The sequence below is a fragment of the Anomaloglossus baeobatrachus genome, chromosome 1, assembly GCF_048569485.1.
Source record: "Anomaloglossus baeobatrachus isolate aAnoBae1 chromosome 1, aAnoBae1.hap1, whole genome shotgun sequence".
Lineage (NCBI taxonomy): Eukaryota > Metazoa > Chordata > Amphibia > Anura > Aromobatidae > Anomaloglossus > Anomaloglossus baeobatrachus.
In genome coordinates this window covers 191620855-191641819 of record NC_134353.1, presented here as the reverse complement: position 1 = coordinate 191641819, position 20965 = coordinate 191620855, and the positions used below count along the sequence as shown (strand labels likewise).

The following is a 20965-nucleotide window of genomic DNA, read 5'->3' as shown; positions in this document are numbered from 1 at the left end:
GGGAATCTTGGAGCCATGCCATCTGCACGGAGTTGAAGGACGAAGTACACTTGGCGGTTTATTGTACTGATCCTTGCTGGTATATATTTAACACATCTCTTGTTTTAAAATGCATGTAATCTTTATTCACCACGTATGCAAAGACTTGGTAATATGTTATTTATTCGGAGTTCTCCACTAGGCACCACATTTATAATGTGATATAACCCGCTGTACCCACAGCACTATGGTAAGAGAAGCCCATGACGCCAGTCAGACACTGGACTAGGGTCGGCTGGATAACATCCTTACAGGGAATCTGTCAATAGGTATTTACCAGCTAATCTGAGAGCAGCATAATGGAGGGGCAGAGATCCTGATTCCAGCGATATGTCACTTGCTGGGCTGCTTAGTGTAGTTTTGATAAAATCACTGATTAATTAGTAGTAGACTATCATTAGAGGACTACTTGGCGTGCTGCTAGGTAGTCCAGCATATTCGTGAGCTCTGTAGAAGGCCAGAGTCACACTTGTGTATGACTCAGCAAGTCTCTCATTGGCATCACCTGGGACAGCCGCACACTCTATGGACCGGAGCTTCTTAGCTGCATGTATTTCTATGCAGCTGACCCTCTCCTGCCCGAGAGTGTGCGGCTGTCCCAGGTGATGCCAATGAGAGACTTGCTAAGCAACATGCAAGTGTGACTCTGGCGTAACTGCTACATCTGCAGCAGAGAAAGTGATTTTATCAAAATGACAGCAAACCGCTCAGTAAGTGACACATCGCTGGAATCCGGGTCTCTGTTCTACATTATGCTGCTCTCAGATGGGAGAGCAAAACCTGGTGACAAATTCCCTTTAATTGCAGGTTGTTTGCTCAATGTGAATGGCCAAAAGCTATGCAGTCATTCTACCATAAGCAGGCCATTTGTGTTGATCACCGCTTTTGGGTCCTTTAGGATTTAGTTTCCCACCTAAGGCCCTGTGCGCACTTACCGGATTTTGCCGCGGATTTGCTACATGTTTCGCTGCAGAAAATGTTCATAACATCTCTGCAGTGATTCACCAGCAAAACCTATGGGAAAAAAAATCCTGTGCGCAGTAGGCGGAATTTGACAGCTGCATGTTTTGCTGTGGGATTCCCGCAGCAAAAACAATTGCATGTCACTTCTTTTCCGCACGTCGCTGCGGGATTTCACTACATTGACTCCAATGTAATCGTGAATTCCTGCAGGGAATAACGCAGGCAGCAAATTCTGTGCAGTTCACTGCGTTTTCCTGCGTTATTCCCTGCGGTATTTCGCGGTTTACCTGCGGTAATGTACATCGCTTGCCTGCGTTTTGTAGGGAAGTGATGTCATTACAGGAAGATTAAGCGGAGCAGAGAGTAAAACACACAGATCACAGACACACACAGACATCACAGACACATAGATACAGAAACATAGAATACACATAGAAAGCAAACGGAAATATAGAAAACAAAACACGTGGGTTCCGCTGTATTTTTACCTTCCAGCCGAGGTAAGCACACAGCGGCGGCCCGGTATTCTCAGGCTGGGGAGGGAGAGGGGCAGGGTTAATGTCCCCCACCTCCCTCCCCCCCCTCCCGCAGCCGAGAATATCAGCCGCAGCTGCCCTGGGAGTGTCGCATGCATTATGCGGCAGTACCGGAGTGTCCCCGGCTCTTCCTGCTGCCGTGTTGCGGTGGCAGTCAGGGTAATACAAGGAGTTAATGGCAGCGGATCACCGCCACTAAGTCCAGGCTTGATCATGGCAGCGTCTATGTGACAGCTGACATGATCAACCCGTAAGTAAAGTGAAAAAACACGTACAACGAAAAATCCTTTATTTTAAATAAAACACAAATAAGCCTCATTAACCCCTCCCGAAACAAAGCTCCGACGTAATCCACAGCTCCGGCGTAATCCACGTCCTGCGCTGCTTACATCCAGCCGCGACTGACACAGCGCTGAATGCAGCCTCGCAGCGAGACAGCAGAGGTAATTACCGGTCATTTCCCACGGCCGGTAATGTGAACTCACTGCCGACTGTGAGAAATGCAGCGATCTTTCCTCTATCTATCTCTATCTATCTACAGTTAGGTCCAGAAATATTTGGACAGTGACACAAGTTTTATTTTAGCTGTTTACAAAAACATGTTCAGAAATACAATTATATATATAATATGGGCTGAAAGTGCACACTCCCAGCTGCAATATGAGAGTTTTCACATCCAAATCGGAGAAAGGGTTTAGGAATCATAGCTCTGTAATGCATAGCCTCCTCTTTTTCAAGGGACCAAAAGTAATTGGACAAGGGACTCTAAGGGCTGCAATTAACTCTGAAGGCGTCTCCCTCGTTAACCTGTAATCAATGAAGTAGTTAAAAGGTCTGGGGTTGATTACAGGCGTGTGGTTTTGCATTTGGAAGCTGTTGCTGTGACCAGACAACATGCGGTCTAAGGAACTCTCAATTGAGGTGAAGCAGAACATCCTGAGGCTGAAAAAAAGAAAAAATCCATCAGAGAGATAGCAGACATGCTTGGAGTAGCAAAATCAACAGTCGGGTACATTCTGAGAAAAAAGGAATTGACTGGTGAGCTTGGGAACTCAAAAAGGCCTGGGCGTCCACGGATGACAACAGTGGTGGATGATCGCCGCATACTTTCTTTGGTGAAGAAGAACCCGTTCACAACATCAACTGAAGTCCAGAACACTCTCAGTGAAGTAGGTGTATCTGTCTCTAAGTCAACAGTAAAGAGAAGACTCCATGAAAGTAAATACAAAGGGTTCACATCTAGATGCAAACCATTCATCAATTCCAAAAATAGACAGGCCAGAGTTAAATTTGCTGAAAAACACCTCATGAAGCCAGCTCAGTTCTGGAAAAGTATTCTATGGACAGATGAGACAAAGATCAACCTGTACCAGAATGATGGGAAGAAAAAAGTTTGGAGAAGAAAGGGAACGGCACATGATCCAAGGCACACCACATCCTCTGTAAAACATGGTGGAGGCAACGTGATGGCATGGGCATGCATGGCTTTCAATGGCACTGGGTCACTTGTGTTTATTGATGACATAACAGCAGACAAGAGTAGCCGGATTAATTCTGAAGTGTACCGGGATATACTTTCAGCCCAGATTCAGCCAAATGCCGCAAAGTTGATCGGACGGCGCTTCATGGTACAGATGGACAATGACCCCAAGCATACAGCCAAAGCTACCCAGGAGTTCATGAGTGCAAAAAAGTGCAACATTCTGCAATGGCCAAGTCAATCACCAGATCTTAACCCAATTGAGCATGCATTTCACTTGCTCAAATCCAGACTTAAGACGGAAAGACCCACAAACAAGCAAGACCTGAAGGCTGCGGCTGTAAAGGCCTGGCAAAGCATTAAGAAGGAGAAAACCCAGCGTTTGGTGATGTCCATGGGTTCCAGACTTAAGGCAGTGATTGCCTCCAAAGGATTCGCAACAAAATATTGAAAATAAAAATATTTTGTTTGGGTTTGGTTTATATGTCCAATTACTTTTGACCTCCTAAAATGTGGAGTGTTTGTAAAGAAATGTGTACAATTCCTACAATTTCTATCAGATATTTTTGTTCAAACCTTCAAATTAAACGTTACAATCTGCACTTGAATTCTGTTGTAGAGGTTTCATTTCAAATCCAATGTGGTGGCATGCAGAGCCCAACTCGCGAAAATTGTGTCACTGTCCAAATATTTCTGGACCTAACTGTATCTATCTATCATCTATCTCAGAAGGAAATTATTTATTTTTTTTTTCAATGTGCTTTATTGCATTGAATGCAATATAGCACATCTACCAACCCGCACACGGCAATACCGCGGCAAACCGCATGCGGTTTTCGGGTGCGGTTTGCCGCGTTTTTTTACCGCGGGTGCGGTAATCTTTCAGTGTCTGCGGAATTTTCTTGAGAATATTCCATTTTACAGTGCGCACAGGGCCTTAATCCTTATGAATCTTGATGAAATTCCTCATTAAAGGAGTTGTCCGACATTAGCTTAACAAAAATTTTTGAGTTTATCTGTGCTGTATTGTCATATAAATCACACCTACATTGTTATTTTCTGTTTTCTAACTTTTGTTCCTCTTGAATTATACCTTTATTCTCTGCAGCTTCTTGTTTACATTCAGATCCAGCAAACATGACCACTTCCTGTGCAAAACCTCAGTCAGAGCTGTCACCGCCCAGCCTCAGTGTCCAGCCCCGCCCCAGTGTCCAGCCCCACCCCAGTGTCCAGCCTCGCCCCCTGCCCGCCCCCTGCACACACAGTCCCTGTCAGTATATTCTTCCCCAGCACCTGACCTGGTATCACTACAGCATTGCAAATAACAGCCTCACATCGGGGTCTGCACCGCACACATATGTCTCTGCACACGCACACACATGGCTCTGCACCGTACACATGGCTCTGCACACGCATGGCTCTGCACCGTACACATGGCTCTGCACCGTACACATGGCTCTGCACCGTACACATGGCTCTGCACCGTACACATGGCTCTGCACCGTACACATGGCTCTGCACCGTACACATGGCTCTGCACCGTACACATGGCTCTGCACCGTACACACATGGCTCTGCACCGTACACACATGGCTCTGCACCGTACACATGGCTCTGCACCGTACACATGGCTCTGCACCGTACACATGGCTCTGCACCGTACACACATGGCTCTGCACCGTACACACATGGCTCTGCACCGTACACACATGGCTCTGCACCGTACACACATGGCTCTGCACCGTACACATGGCTCTGCACCGTACACACATGGCTCTGCACCGTACACATGGCTCTGCACATGCATGGCTCTGCACCGTACACATGGCTCTGCACCGTACACATGGCTCTGCACCGTACACATGGCTCTGCACCGTACACACATGGCTCTGCACCGTACACACATGGCTCTGCACCGTACGCATGGCTCTGCACCGTACGCATGGCTCTGCACCGTACGCATGGCTCTGCACCGTATGCATGGCTCTGCACCGTACACATGGCTCTGCACCGTACACACATGGCTCTGCACACGCATGGCTCTGCACTGTACACGCACACACATGGCTCTGCACACGCACACACATGGCTCTGCAACCCCCCCATCCCCATCGGGAACACATGTGGAGTACATACTCACCCGTCCTCGGTCCCTGCCGCTCCTGCACGTTCGTCCGCTGTCTGTGCTCTCTTCAGCACAGTAGTGACGTCACCGCTGTGCTGCAGAGCGCACAGACAGCGGGAGGGACAGTGACTTCTCATCAGCACATTCAAATGTACCGGCATCGGTGATCTGTGATGCCGGTACATTTGAATGTGCGATCCTGGGCAGGGGGCCCGGTGCTGGAGCTGACACCACGGCAGCCGCCGCCAGGCCCCGCCCCCAAATCACGGACCCCACAGCAGTGCAGGGGGAGGTTACTGGAGGTGCAGGGGAATGTGTGGGAGGGTGCAGGGAAGGGGGGCGGTGACTCCTCGCACTGTAGTCGCCCAGCAGGGAGGTGACATGCTGCTCCACATTTGCATGTCAACATGGCCCTGCCCATGTAGACGTGCAAAGACCGGAAGCAGCAAAATCGCGGCAGGAGCGGTCACATGACCGCTCTGAGCCGGGGGAGAGGGGGCTGACAGCGGGGCAGGTAAGTGGTCTCTATCTACTTACCTGCCCCAATGTAGCCCAATAGGGAAATAAAAAAAAAAAGTCAAAGAAGCCGGATAACCCCTTTAAATTCCAGTGCACTGGGTACTTTATACTTTTTCACACTTTTTAGGGAAAACATTTGTGCAGATTTTTATGAGACGCAGTAAATAAAATCTTGGAGAATAATGAGGAAGACCTGCAGATTTTCCCGGCAGTGGGGTTTATCCTTGGGTGGATCCAGGCGCATCCTCTGCAGAAATCCCAGGTTTGACTTTAGGTTTTTGCCACGATTCCTTTGGTAAAATTCACATGTGAGTTGACTAGGTAAATCCTAGATGTGTGAACATGCCCCGAGGTATCCAGAGGCGTCATACCCGCTGATGTAACTGGCCGCACTCTGCAGATATCACGTTTCCTCTGAACTTTCTTCTTTCCTTGAGTAGATCAGTAAGACCTGTCCCTGGTAATATTTGCGCTGGGCTTTCAGTGTCACATACCATTAAGGAGCACACTCACTGACAGGTTTGTCTCCTGAACATAATCTCTTGTCTGGTAAGTGTGATCGGTGGATCTCGTTACCGGTGTGACTACAGGGAAGCATTGCTGACCGGGGAATTTCCTTCCTGTCACAGCTCCTAGTGATGGCCCTAATATAGGTCATCTGAGCAGGAACGTTAGGATGGTCTCCACTAGAGGTGATATGAAGGAGCCAGGAGGAGATCCGAAAAGTCCAACAAGACGCGTACATTTCATTGGACGGATGACAACTACTGCCTAAAGAAACAACCCTGGGCAATAAAGACATTATCCCCTCTTAAGGGTGCTTTACACGCTGCAACATCGCTAGCGATAGCACCCGCCCACGTCGCTGTTTCGTCATCGGGGTGATCGCTGCCATAGAGAACAATATCGTTACAGCAGAATCACACGCACATACCTGCTTAGTGACGTCGCTGGAGACACCGAACAATCTCTCCTTTAAGGAGGCGGTTCGTTCGGCGTCACTAAGCGGCCGCCCAATAGCAGAGGAGGGGCGGAGATGAGTGACCGGAACATGCCGCCCACCTCCTTCCTTCCTCATTGCCGGTGGGCGCAGGTAAGGAGATGTTCGTCGTTCCTGCGGTGTCACACATAGCGATGTGTGACGCCGCAGGAACGAGGAACAACCAGCGGTATGCACCACCAACGATATTATGAAAAGGAGCGACGTATCAACGATTTTTGACGTTTTTGCGATCGTTGATCGTCGTTCCTTTTAGTAACACACAATGATATCGCTAACGGCGCCGGATGTGTGTCACGAACACCGTGACCCCGACATTATATCGTTGGCGATATCGTTGTGTGTAAAGTACCCGTAACAGTTTGCTACATGAGGCAAAATATTTAGCATATTTTGGAAGTTCTTTTAGATCCGGCGATACCTGGAGACAACCTTCCAGAAGCTGCCATTACACCTTATGATCTCAGAGGCTTGGCGCACTTCCCCCTTCTCAGTGAGGGAGGACTAGTCTGTGCTTCTCCTCGGAGATGTGACTTTCATGTTTTCCATTGCTTCAGGCCTTGCGGTTGTGTATTGGCTCTCCATGACGGGCACATGCCTTCCTATGTGGCTGACTTTCTTAGCCGAGCAGCAGGATGTTCTCAGGTGAAGGTTATCCACTTGGAACCGGGCTGACATTTTTCCATAATTGGGGGGAGCAGCTGCCAATGCAGCAGATTTGTTTCTGGCGCTCGGTAATAAAATGCTTGCTCAGTCTTCTAGCGTGCCGATGGTGTAAATATTAAAAAGGCAGCTTGATTTCTCATATGCGTAGATTTCATCAGCTGTACAGAAATCTTTGGATATTACCCAGAGACCCACACTCCTTCAATCCGGTGGCTTATTAACTTCTGGCTACCTACTACTACTTCCATCAAGCAAAGCAATGTACGAAAAGTGTTCAGGGACTATTATGTAAAGTATATCCTAAAATATTCACAAATGCCACAGGCGGCCATTGAGCAGTGTCTTGTGCTAACAGATAAATAATTGGTTTTCACAGTTTTTTTATAAATAATTTGGTTACCGCACATGATTTTCATATTTCCATTGTGTACCCTGTAGAGGGAAAGACTTGGCACTATTCTCCAAAATATAGAATTGTACTTGGTTATTTCATAACTTCTTCTAACGGAAAGATTTCTTTGAAAATTGTACAGAACGTTTATTCTGTGTGTTCCTCCCAAGTGGAAAAAATGATTCTGTGCGCACTGTGGTCCGATTTCACTTTGTAGAGTTGCGCTGTTCACTCACATATTGATGGTTTGTGATCTGTGCTGGCACGGCCGATGCTCGAAATATGGATACCTTTACTCTTGGGGTAAAGAAACACATTTTCCTTCTTTTATTGTAGTAGTATCTTCCACTATGCAAGCCCAGTTCTGGAAAAGCATTCTTTAGACAGCAAAAACTAAGACCAACCTGTACCAGAATGATGAGACTGTGGAGAAGGCTTGGAACAGCCCATGATCAAAACACACCACATATTCTGTAACACATGGGGGAGGCAGTGTGATGGCCGAATATACATGGCTTCCAATGGCCCGAAGTCCCTAGTGTTTATTGATGATGTGACTGAAGACAGAAGCAGCCGGATGGGTTCTGAGGTGTACAGAAAGGCGATACTTTCTGCACAGATTCAACCAAATGCAGCAAGGTTGACTGGACAAAGCTTCATTATACAGATGGACAATGATACCCAAAATATACTGCAAACGCAACACAGGAGATTAAGGGTAAAAAAATGGAACATTCTGCAATAGCAGAGTCAGTCACTAGATCTCAACCCCATTGAGCTTTATTTCACATACTTAAAGGGAAACGGTTACCAGTTTTTTTAGTGTATGAGCTAATCCTACCACCTTCCTTGAGCTGGTTTCACACGCTTTGCCGGATCCGTCACACTCCAGTACAGTGCAATACAGTACAATGGCATCGCGGCACGCTCCGGTCACATGCTGTCATGTGACTGGAGCTTGCCGCAATAACATTGTTCTGTATTGCACTGTACTGGAGTATGCTGGATATGTGAAACCGGCCTTAGCAGCTATGCTGCATTCTGAAAAGGGGTGTATTATGCCCTTACCCCCCACAACCCCCCTGCATATCCACAAAAATCCTTTTGTATAGCTCCCATGCTGTATGCAAATGCAACCAGTCTGGTCCGATGGGTGTCTTTGCCACTGCTCCTGTCCCTCCTCCCCGCTGGTAATCGCCATCTTCCTGTTGTGATATGGATGGTGCAAGCTGCGCAGGGAAATCGTGGGTCATGCAGGTGCACTTTGCTTTGCCCTGATGAGTGCAGCGCCTGACACCTAACTGCATGCGTGGTTTCAGTCAGCAAGACAGCGATCAGCAGCGAGGAGGACAGAGAGGAGCCAGAACAGTTGCATTTGCATACAGTGCGGGAGCTATTCAAAAGGGCGTAATTATACCACTTTTTAGAATGCTGGATAGGTGCTAAGGAAGGGGGGGGGATTAGATCATACACTAAAAAACTGGTGACCGGTTCCCTTTAAAATAAAACGTAAGGCAGAAAAATCCACAAACAAGCAACAACTGAAGTCAGTAAAATAAGTCAGTAAAAGCTTCACAAAGGAGGAAACCCAGCATAGTGACAGCCATGGCCTCCAGACATGAGTCTACACTTCAATTGCACCTCTAAAGAATAGGGGAATACAAAGCTCAAATCCCAAAGATTCGGTCACTATGCAAATATTTCTGGACCCAAATGTATACACTGTGTGTGTATGTATGTATGTATGTATGTATGTATGTATGTATATATATATATATAATATTATATATAATATTATATATGTGTGTGTGTATGTATATATAGATATAGATAGATATAGAGATAGATAGATAGATATATATACATATATATAGATACATATAGATAGATAGAGATATATATATATATATATATATATATATATATATATATACACACACACACACATGTATGTAATATAATATATATATTACATACGTGTATGTGTGTGTGTGTGTGTATATATGATATATATATATATATATATATATAATTATATAAAATTGTGTGTGTATATAATATAATATACTATATGTGTTCTACAGGAGTGAAAGAAATTAGACTAGATGAAGTAACCTGTAACCCCCGACCTTCCTGCGCCGGTGGTCCTATCTGGACTTTGTTGAGACCTGTCATACACCCACTTCAGTGTGATGCTAGTGTGTACGATATGTGGCTCTGAGGGGTCCTAGCAGCAGTACACCCCCCACTATCACCCATCTACTCCTATAGAAGCACATTTTCCATTATCTTGTATGATCTTTTGCTATGTTAGTTTTTTCGTGTCCAGGTTGCGTTTTCCATTTGTTTTGCATGCTGTGCTTTATTTTGTGGCCAACAGCAGATGGTGTATTTGTATATCGTGTGCCCAGCTTTTAGCTATTCTAGGAGAGTTGGCACACTGTGTGTGGCTTTCCTATAATAGACTCCCAGGCATTGGTGTGCTCAGTGGTGACTATCTGGTACATGGCTTGGCCTTCGCTCACACGTGTGGAATGCAGAGCGTGCTCATGTACATTCCTTTCCTTGTTGTTCTCGGCAGTCACACATGATCGGGGGTGGACCTCAGTAAACATGGGTGTGCCAGGCATGCAGCGTTTGATGTCTCACCAACCACTCAGACATAAAAGGAAAAAATAATATACAACAAAGTGGCTCACTGCATGTTACAACATTTCTGGGAAGGACGGATTCTTTTCTACTTGGTGACTATGATTGTGTATTGTTGTCTAAGCAGCAATTTAAGTTTTAACATCTAAAACAAAATAAAACAAAAACAGTCTCTAGCTGTACTTTCGGGTGATGTGCGTCTCGCTTCTTTTACAATAAACTGCTCATAGTAAGAGCCCATCACCAGTATAGGAATCTTTCATCACTGGGTGGGGTGGGGGGGGAGTTTTTTTTTTTTTTTGTGCGCGTGTCATTTCAGTGATCAACAACAAATAAGCACTTTTTCATGGGGTTTACACCAGTCAGTGATTAGGAACAAATGCAAGAATGAAGTTAAGACCTTTTTAAAGGGGTTCATTGCTAATTACATTTTTAATTAACGAATCACATTGTTTTGTCTAGGGAATTAATTACTATAAAAAAATAAAGTTGCCATCTTGTTACACTGACAGGAACCCATCCTACAGTGTCAATAGGTCATGTGTCAGTGAGCATGTGCAGTGGTGAGTTCACCGCTGTGACCTTTAGATATCCTGACAGTACATGGTAATCTCTAGGTCACCGCAGCTGCTCAACATTCAAGAGAGTTAGGTAGACAGCAGTGTGAGGGCCATTCTACACATCCGGCATTTCACCAGATTGACGGATCCGGCACACTCCAGTACAGTGTATACAGTACAATGGCATCGCGGCAACCTCCGGTCACATGCTCTGGTCATATGACAGCATGTCACCAAAGGTTGCCGTGATGCCATTGTTCTGTATACACTGTACTGGAGTGTATCGGATCCAATAATCAGGCAAAATGCCGGATGTGTGAAACTGCCCTAAGCGGCCTTTTCTTACCTTAGCACTTTATAGTATATCCTTTACTAGGTCAGGTGGCAGGGTGGACTGTAGTATAAGCAGCAGCCTCTTCTGCCATCAGCACACCTGTTATCTCCTGTATACGATAAGCAAGACTAGATAGACGGCAATGTGAGCAATCTATTCTTAACTCATCACCATTGTTATCTGCAGTATTGGATTACATACAGGGTGGGCAGCAGTGTGAGCAGCCTCTTTTTACCTCGTCATCCCTGATATATTCTGTATTAGATAATATTGATCAGGTGGAAAGCAGTGTGAGAGCCTCTTCTTACCTCCTCATCCCTGATATATTGTGAATTAGATAATATAGACAGGGTAGGCAGCAGTGTGAGCAGTCTCTTCTTACCTCAGCATTCCTGATATATTGCAGAATGGATAATATAGACAGGGTAGGCAGCAGTGTGAGCAGCCTCTTTTTACCTCAGCATGTCTGGTATATTGTGTATTGGATAATATAGACAGGATGGGCAGCAGTGTGAGCAGCTTACTCTTAACCTCTGGGTTTACGAGAACAATCCGTTCTGGGAGTGTGCTAGTAAACCAAGTTACTCGTCTAGCAAAGCAACATTTCCCATAGGAAATAATGGAAGCTCGGACAATTTGTTCCACAACTTGTGCAATATCCTCTATTGTGCCATTACTTACACACACACACACACACACACACACACACACACACACACACACACACACACACACACACACACACACACACACACACACACACACACTATGCTCACCTTACCTTCCGTTCCCTTGCCGGCCTCCTGGTTCTTGTAGTCTACAGACCAGGATGTGTATCGGGTAACCATCAGCTTGCCTCTGATTGGCCAGCCTTTGAGAAGCGCTGACAGCGGAAGTTCCTCCATCATTGCGATGTTTGCCTATTACACATACTATACCTGTGGACTACAAAGACTAGGAGGCCGGCGAGGGAACGGAAGGTAAGGTGAGCATAGAGTGAGTGTGTGTGTGTGTGTGTGTGTGTGTGTGTGTGTGTGCTACAAGAGCGGGTTAGAGCACGGTGAAAGTACGGAACCGGAAGTGTGTGCGGTGAGTATTTGCTCGTACAGCAAAGCTTGCTCGTAAACTGAGTTACAAATTTACAGCAAGCTTTGCTCGTATAGAGAGATACTCGCACACCAAGTTACTCGCAAACCGAGGTTCCACTGTATTTCCAAATTGACTATCCAATGGCAGAACCTCTTCCTACACATGAAGGGAGCGGAGGCGTTTTATACCGTTTTCTGTTTATTTTTTAGGTATTGCCATCACTCACATCGGACCCTGCGCACCTTGGCACACAGCCTACACCCCAAAGTACCCTGTTACCTAATATCATAGAGTGTGGAAGGAAACGAGTCCCTGTAGGAAACCCAAATACACTTGGGCTCAGCATACTTCATGCATGTGTTGCCCTTGGTGAAATCTAAGCCATAGGTCCCAGCTCTGGAGAGAAGCCGTGCACTTTTCATGATAATTGCATCTTCTCTTTGAGCAGTTTTTTATAAAAGCTTTGCCCTGTCTCTATTCTTTTGTCCTCCTCTGCTCTATGACTGGCATCAGTGCCCGGAGCACGCAGTTGAAGTATCCGTAATACATGACTTAATTGCTGTAAATCACTGTCTCTGGAAGTGCAGTCGCTTCATTGTAGTATATATTATCTGCGGTCTTCCACATGCTTTCCTTTGGTAAAGTGTTTTGTTGGAGGGCGAGGTCACATTTCGGTGGTTCTTGGCTCCTGTGAATTGCGATGCTCCTTCCCAGGGAGTCGGAGAATAGTAAGTGGATGTGTGTCTGCGGGAACGTATCCTGTTGACTATGTGGACACATCCTGTGGCCGTCTACTGAAATAAAACGTGTACATTGTGATCGCCTCCTGTCGGGAAGCCAGACTATGCCGCACTATTCTGCATGGCTGATAAACAGGAAGAATATTTATAGGAACAGTTGACTTTTACCGATCCGTAACTTGCCTATTTCTGCGTTGTGGCTGCCTCTTGTGCACCCGGAATGTGGAGAGGTATGTGCACACTTCATGCGTCCCTTCTTGTAATGTATGCATGGCCTTCTGCATTCAGAGCTGCTGAGCCTCCCTAATTGCTGATATCACATGGTAAAGCTATTCGAAGCATGTGGCATGGACTGTTGTTTTTCCTCCCATGCCAGGCATAGTTTATCACTAGACAGGCTCATGATGTGTCAGGGAAATGATACCTCTGCGCAGTAAACAGTGACTTGTGTGGGTGTTCTCTGCAGGAAACTAGCTGAATCCTGTCATTTGAGGGCACATCTACAGGCAGTTTTTGAGGGGTCTACCCCTCTGATCTGTGGCTCGTGTATTCTCCATGGATTTTTTTTTCTGGTGTATAGATATGTAAAATATTTTGCTCTTATCTGCTATAAGATTAGGATGCATCTGATGCTTCAGCATTGCTCTGATCAGCTCGTATTAAAGGCACACACGGCCAAGGACGTATATATACATCCTTAGTCGTGAAGGGGTTAAACGTGTAAACCATTGGCAACAAAAAACGAGTACCCCCTAAGTGAAAATTTCTCTGAGGATCTGAAAAAAGATTTGTTGCTCTACATAAAGATGGCCTAGGCTATACGAAGATTGCGAACACCCTGAAACTGAGCTGCAACATAGTGGCCAAGACCATACAGCGGTTTAACAAGATAGGATCAACTCAGAACAGGCCTTGCCATGGTGCAAAGACGTTGGTGACATGTCCAGATGTTGTCTTTTCCAAATAGACATAGGAGTGCTGCCAGCATTGCTGCAGGGGTTACAAGGGTGGGGGTGGGGGTCAGCCTGTCAGTGCTCAGATCATATGCGCCCTGCACTGCATAAAATTGGTCTGCATGGCTACGGTCCGAGAAGGAAATCTCTTCTAAAGATGATTTGCAGGAATTACCACAAATAGTTTGCTGAAATAAAGCAGCTAAAGGACATGTATTACTGGAACCATGTCCTGTGGTCTGATGAAACCAAGGTTAACTTCTTTGGTTCAGATGGTGTCAAGTGTGTGTGGCAGTAACCAGGTGAGGAGTACAAAGACAAGTGTGTCTTTCCCACAGTCATGCATGGTGGTGGAGTTGTCATGGTTTGGGGCTGCATGAGTACTGCTGGCTGTGAGAAGCTACAGTTCATTGGAGCAACCATGAATGCCAACATGTACTGTGACATATTGAAGCAGAACATGATCCCCCTCCCTTCAGAAACTGGGCCACAGGGCAGTATTACACAATAACGACCCCAAACACATTTCCAAGATGACCACTGCCTTCCTAAAGAAACTGAGGGTAAAGATGCTGCACTGGCCAAGCATGTCTCCAGACCTAAACCCTTTTGAGCATCTGTGGGGCCTCCTCAAATGGAAGATGGAAGAGCGCAGCTTTCTAACATCCACCAGCTCCGTGATGTCCTCATGGAGGATGGAAGAGGATTCAGCGGCTCCTGTGAAACTCCAGTGACTTCCATGTACAATGAAGTTAAGGCAGTGCTAGAAAATAATGGTAGTTTCACAAAATATTGATACTTTGGACACAATTTGGCCATTTTCCAATTTTGTTGCCAGTGGTTTTGTCATTAATGGCTGTGTGTTGAGTTATTTAGAGGGAGCACAAAACTTGCACTATTATACAAGCTGTACATTGTATCAAAGGGTCATATCTTCAGTGTTGTCCCATAAAAGATATAATATGTATGTACAAAAATGTGAAGGGTGTCCTCATTTTGTAATATTTTGTATGTATAGATAGAAAGCAGGAGCGAGAAATATGCACATCTATACGGCAGCCTGTATGTACTTGCATGCACCATATCTAGTGTCCTGCACACCGCCATAAAGGAACATGTAACTTTGCTGTAGGGCCTCCTTATCATTCCTGAGCACGATTTCTTTTAACTCTTGTGCTGCTGTTCTGTTATTTTTCCTGGAAAGTTGTGAATAAATTGACAACTGGTTTCAGTTCTGAACAAAGTTTTTCCAGAATTGTTATTTATAAGATGTTTTTATCTGAGATTGGAGGAAAATGTCCTAAATTTTGGCCTGATAAATATCCCCCCCATGCACGAATGAGTTCTTTGCTCATAATTTAATAAAACATATCTTTAAAAAAATCCTTTTTTTACATTTTTAATTGAGTTTGACAAGATCTGTCTGCTGTAAGCTCCCTCTAGTGGTGGCTGCAGGCAGCTGTAATTTTATCACTTAAAGGGGTGGTCCACCACCAGGACAATTCCACTTATTTCCCAGTTAAAATAAAAGACCCTGTACTCTCCTCCCGGTCTGGCGTTCCAGCGCTATGAGTAATCACGGTTCAGGGCTCACATGATGATATTTTGACGTCACTTGAGCCCCGCATCCAATCACTGCCGACCTCTCTCGCCACTCCTGACCAAATTAGTTAATCAACAGGAAGTGAGTGGTAGCTGCAACGTCAATTACTGTTGATTAACTCATGTGGTCCGAAGGCGGGGAGAGAGAAGCTGGAATCGGAAGGGATTGGCATTGTAGTGGACAACCCCTTTAATTTTGTCTGTGTTGAAGAGCTCCCTGGAGTATTGTGATGGTGTTTTTTTTTATCCACCAGACTGTTCCAGAGATACGAGCCCTTATAGTTAGGGCGAATTTTTATATTTAAAAAGGGTCATGGCTCACCGGATCCTCTGCATGTTAGCCTGACTATAAAAATTAGCACGCACTAAAGAAGCCGGTCTCTGTGGAACTGTATGGTGGATCCAAAAACAAATGGATTAATCAGAGGAGCAGTAGGAATAAAAGAATAGCAAAACATGGCCACATATGATCCGGAAAAGGTCCTCTATTTTTAAAAAGGTTTTCAAACAAATATTGTGTGGATAGGTTATAAATGTACGATTGCTGCGGGCCTCGTTGGAACTTGGAGTCTATATCTAGTGGTTGTTCGGGGGTCTCAGCAGTCTTTATCACCAATCCTATTCAGCATCCTCAATAGTTGGTGGCAATGTGGAGCCCATCAGTATGGAAATGTCACTGTGAAGTGGTAGTGCAATGGTTCGTTATGCTGGTTCAGCCTTACTGTCCTAGTGACCGTCTTGTATTACAGGTCTTGTTCTTCCCAGCTATGTGGTTTGTGCAGACAGAAGTGTGGAGCTGGGGGAGAGTGCACTGTGCTGCTGATGTGGAGGAGCAGGGGGCGCTGTGGAGGAGCAGGGGGCGCTGTGGAGGAGCAGGGGGCGCTGTGGAGGAGCAGGGGGCGAGGGAAGCCTAAGTTTGTGGCTACTAAAGTTAAAGGGAACCAATCACCAGGATTTTCGCATATAGCCTAAAGCCAGTGCTATACTGGCACTATCAGGCTGATTCTCTATAACCCTATAGTGGTCAGCTTGGATGTTTTTAGGTTTTGAAATCCAAGAAAGTAAAGTTTATAAAATCATCAGCTTCTTGAGTGACAGCAGCAGACCCGACATCATGGAGCCCGGCCCCAGTCTTCCTGAGTGACTGGGCTGTGGGCGGTATTTCACCGGTCGTAATAGCCCAGCATCTCGCCTGCTTGTGGTGCTCTGCAGCAAAGGAGAGAGTAGGAGAGATGCTGGACTGTGATGAGCGTGAAACACAGTCAGCCTAGTCACTCAGTGAGAACGGGGCCGGCCTCGGTGATGTCGGGTCAACTTGAAGTTGATGTGACATAACCGGATCTCAGGGGTCACAGAGCCTGGGGGTCACTTTATGGGGATGAGAGGACCGCAAAATTAGCTGAACAAGGTATTTAGAAACAGCCGTCACTATCACTTATGAAGGGATGTGGCCACTATCGCAGAGTAGTGAACCACCCCTTTAATTCTCTGATGTCATTGCAAGTAGGTCCTCTGATCCGTGTTGTTCAGTCATAAAACAAGTTAATGAGACAGTCCATAGACAAGTAATGCTTTTCTGTATGGTGAATGTACATATGTGACGGAAGCATGCTAAGCTTTTAATGGTTGTACTTTCATATACCGTAGCTACAAGACTAGGGAGTTATTGGGATGACTTTAATCGTAGTTTTTTTTATATATCTATAACACTAACACTAACACTAACACATATATATACATACACACATATACACACACACACACACACACACACACACATACACATACACACATACACATATATATATATACACACACACACACACACACACACACACGTTGTTTATAACAATGGGCTTAGGGAAAAGATTTGTGACTTCTGCCAACAATTAGAAGCCATGAACATTGGCTCCTGTAAGCAGATACATCTTGATGTCAGTGCGGCATCTGAACAATGAAGTTAAAAGTAAAGATGAACAATAGGATCATAAAGGACAAACCTGCTTTGTTCTCTGCTCAGCCCTCTATATGTGTGGACATATGTCACTTACAGTGAACCTGTCAGGTGCAATATGGATCCAGAGCCACGAGCAGTTCTGGGTGCATACTGCTAATCCCTGCCTAACTGTCCGTGTATACACTAGCATAGATAAAGGGATCTTTAGAAAAAGTATTTCTAAAGATTTTTTTTTATCACATGCTAATGAGTGAGGGGACTAGTCCCCTGAGCTTTAGTTCCCCTGGCTAGTCGGCTCTATTAGCATGTTAGTACGCCCCAGTGGGTGTGCCATCATACTAATGAATGCGCAGCATCACAGGATGTTCTCCCTCACCTCTCCACCGCCATCGCGTCCATAGCTGGATTTCGTCTGAGTGCGCATGACCCCAGAGGTTCGGTCATGCGCACTACTTCAGTTTGAAGCCAGGATGCGTACACCCGGCTTCATAGTGCGCATGACCGGAACTCCGGAGCAGAAATCCAGCGTTTGATGCGATGGTGGCGGAGAGGTGAATGAGATCATCCTCTGACGCTTCACATTCATTAGCATGTTAGCATGGCCCACAGGGGTGTACTATCATGCTAATGGCCGACTAGCCAGGGGAACAAACACCCAGAGGACTAGTCCCTCGCTCATTAGCATACGATAGAAGATGTTTAGAAATATTTTTTCTAAAGATCCCTTTATTTATGCGAGTGTATACAGGGACGGCTAGGCAGGGATTAGCAATATGGACCCAGAACTGCTCGTGATTCTTTGTGCATATTGGACCTGACAGGTTCCCTTTAATTTCAAATAAGATTTTTAGTTTCAACAGTCCAAAAATACCCCCAATAATAAAGTAATAAATGTTCTTCTGGAAAAAAAAAAATATATATTTGGCTTTCGCGTAAAATTTATAGAAAATGTAAAAAGTTCCTGCTACTGTTATATTAAGAGGCATTTAAGTAGAGGCATGCAATGGTGATTTCCTCTTTATCAAACAATTTATTGAAACAAAAGCAAACAACCGTAGTAGGTATACCCCGCAAAAATGTCAGGGTTTCAATAACTTGTCATGTGGCCTTGAGCATCAATTACAGGTTGACAACGACGTCTCCCGGTGTTCACAAGTGGAGTTATTGTCTGCTGAGGCATGGCATCCCACTCTTCTTGAAGGGAGGCCCTTAGGTCATTGAGGTTCTGGGGAACAGAGTTACAACCTCTACACGGCAACTCAGCTGATCCCAAAGGTTTTGTATGGGATTCAGGTCTGGAGAAAGTGCAGGCCACTCCATATGAGATTCCCCAGTCTTCAGCAGCCATTCCCCAATGATACGACCTTGATGAGCTTGAGCATTGTCATCCATGAAGATGATATTAGGCCTGTGTTGTTAATGCAAGGGACACCATGAGTGGATTAATGATGTTATGCAAGTAGTATGGGCTTGTTACTGTACCATTCACAAAATGTAGGGCAGTTCTGCATTGACTAGATAAATCTGCTCACAGTGGAACACCACCACCACCACCAAAGGTCTGTCTGGTGACAAGTGGCTGATGCGTAGCGCTCTCCTTGTTATCTCCATCATCGTTGGTGGCTATAATTTCTCCTCAGTGATTTGGCCCACTGGTCCCTCCTCAGACGTAGATACTCCCTCTGCCGGGTGGTGTAGTCAGGTACCCTTGCAGGTCGTCTAGCATGAAGACCACGCTGATGTAAATGGTTTTGAATGGTCTAAATTGACACTTAACTGCCCCTCACCTCCCTTTTAAATGTGCCTGGAGTTCTGTGACATTCATTATCCCGTTCTGAAGGGCATTATTCGCAATGAAGCTTTCATCGTTGTGGGATGTGACCAAAAGATGTCCACTTCTGTCTCCCTGTATCTCTCTTACAGCCTGTTGATGACACTCTAAGCTCAGTGGTCACTTCTATCAGAGAGCATCCTGCTAGAAGCCTCACAATGGCGAGATACTGTTGATCAATTGTTAGGTGCCGTCTTGGACTCATGATGTAAAAATGTGAACAACATGATGAGGAGGACTGTATAAATACCAATTCTAATTAAACTCCGATATTTATTGGGTGATTCATGGATCAAACACCTGTTGTGAATTTTGCCTTAAGCTTCTTGTTAGAGAACAGCAAGTTGTGCAAAAAGAGTGTGTGTGTGTGTGTGTGTGTGTCTATGAATGTATATGTAATTACTAGCTTTACTACCCGGCTTCGCCCGGGTTAATAACTGTTGTTAACAAAATAGAATGTATTAACAAAAATGTATTGTGCACACAAAAACCACAAAACAAATAGAAATGTAATTATTAAAAGGCAAAAACTAAGCTAATGGAAGCATTTCACAACATATATTTCAACACCACAGATATTCCACACAGATTTAACTAAATTGGCCAAGTAATGTGCCCCGTCTGCCTCTTTCCCCGTCTCCCCACCGACCTCTTATTACCTCACATATAAGCTTCTTATACTATATGAATTTCTTTTCTTCCTATAGCAACCAATCACAGCTCCTACTAATAACCTGTAGTTCCAGGCTCAATTTACTTTAATGGAGGCATGTTTTTTTGTAGAGTAACTGTAAAGCGCGGGGGTTAAATTTTCCTGTCCAAACATAGTCTACAACGTTCCCTGGGTCACATGCGGTGTCTGTGCAAAATTTCGTGATTGTAAATGCGACGGTGCGGATTCACTTTTCGTTTCACTTTTTCCCCATTATGTAGATAGGGGCAAAATTGATTGGTAAAGTGGAATGCGCGGGGTTAAAATTTCGCCTCACAACATAGCCTATGATGCTCTCGGGGTCCAGACGTGTGAGAGTGCAAAATTTGTGGCTGTAGCTGCAACGTTGCAGATGCCAATCCCGGACATACATACATACATACATACACACACACACACACACACACACACACACACACACACACACACACACACACACACACACACACACACACACACACACACACACACACACACACACACACACATACATACACATATACACATACATATACACACACACATACATACACATATACACATACATATACACACACACATACATACATACATACATACATACACACATTCAGCTTTATATATTAGATATACACTGATGAGCAAAAGGGTAACAATGTTAACGTTTTGAACTTTTAACCTTCAGTCTCCGTATATCAACATCCACTACAGTTTTGAGCGTGAGACTACCTTTATGATAAAGACAATCATGTTGGCTATCCCACACATAAATTTGAATTGCAACTATTTAGCATATGATTTAGTTATGCAGATTCTTGTCATGTCACTGCATTGTTACTT

The 20965-nt window shown here is 45.0% G+C and overlaps 1 protein-coding gene across 8 annotated transcripts in view; it reads left to right on the top strand.

Moving 5' to 3' along the window:
* Positions 1-20965, top strand: part of RAPGEF2 (Rap guanine nucleotide exchange factor 2) — a 288204-nt gene that overhangs the window by 28128 nt on the left and 239111 nt on the right. Inside the window, exon 1 of one of the 8 annotated variants that reach the window (XM_075347443.1) lies at positions 13303-13321. The exons of the other annotated variants lie outside the window; for them this stretch is intronic. The gene's annotated coding sequence lies outside the window, so the exon portion shown is untranslated. Of the gene's footprint in view, positions 1-13302; positions 13322-20965 lie in introns of those variants that run through there. 8 annotated transcript variants of the gene reach the window in all.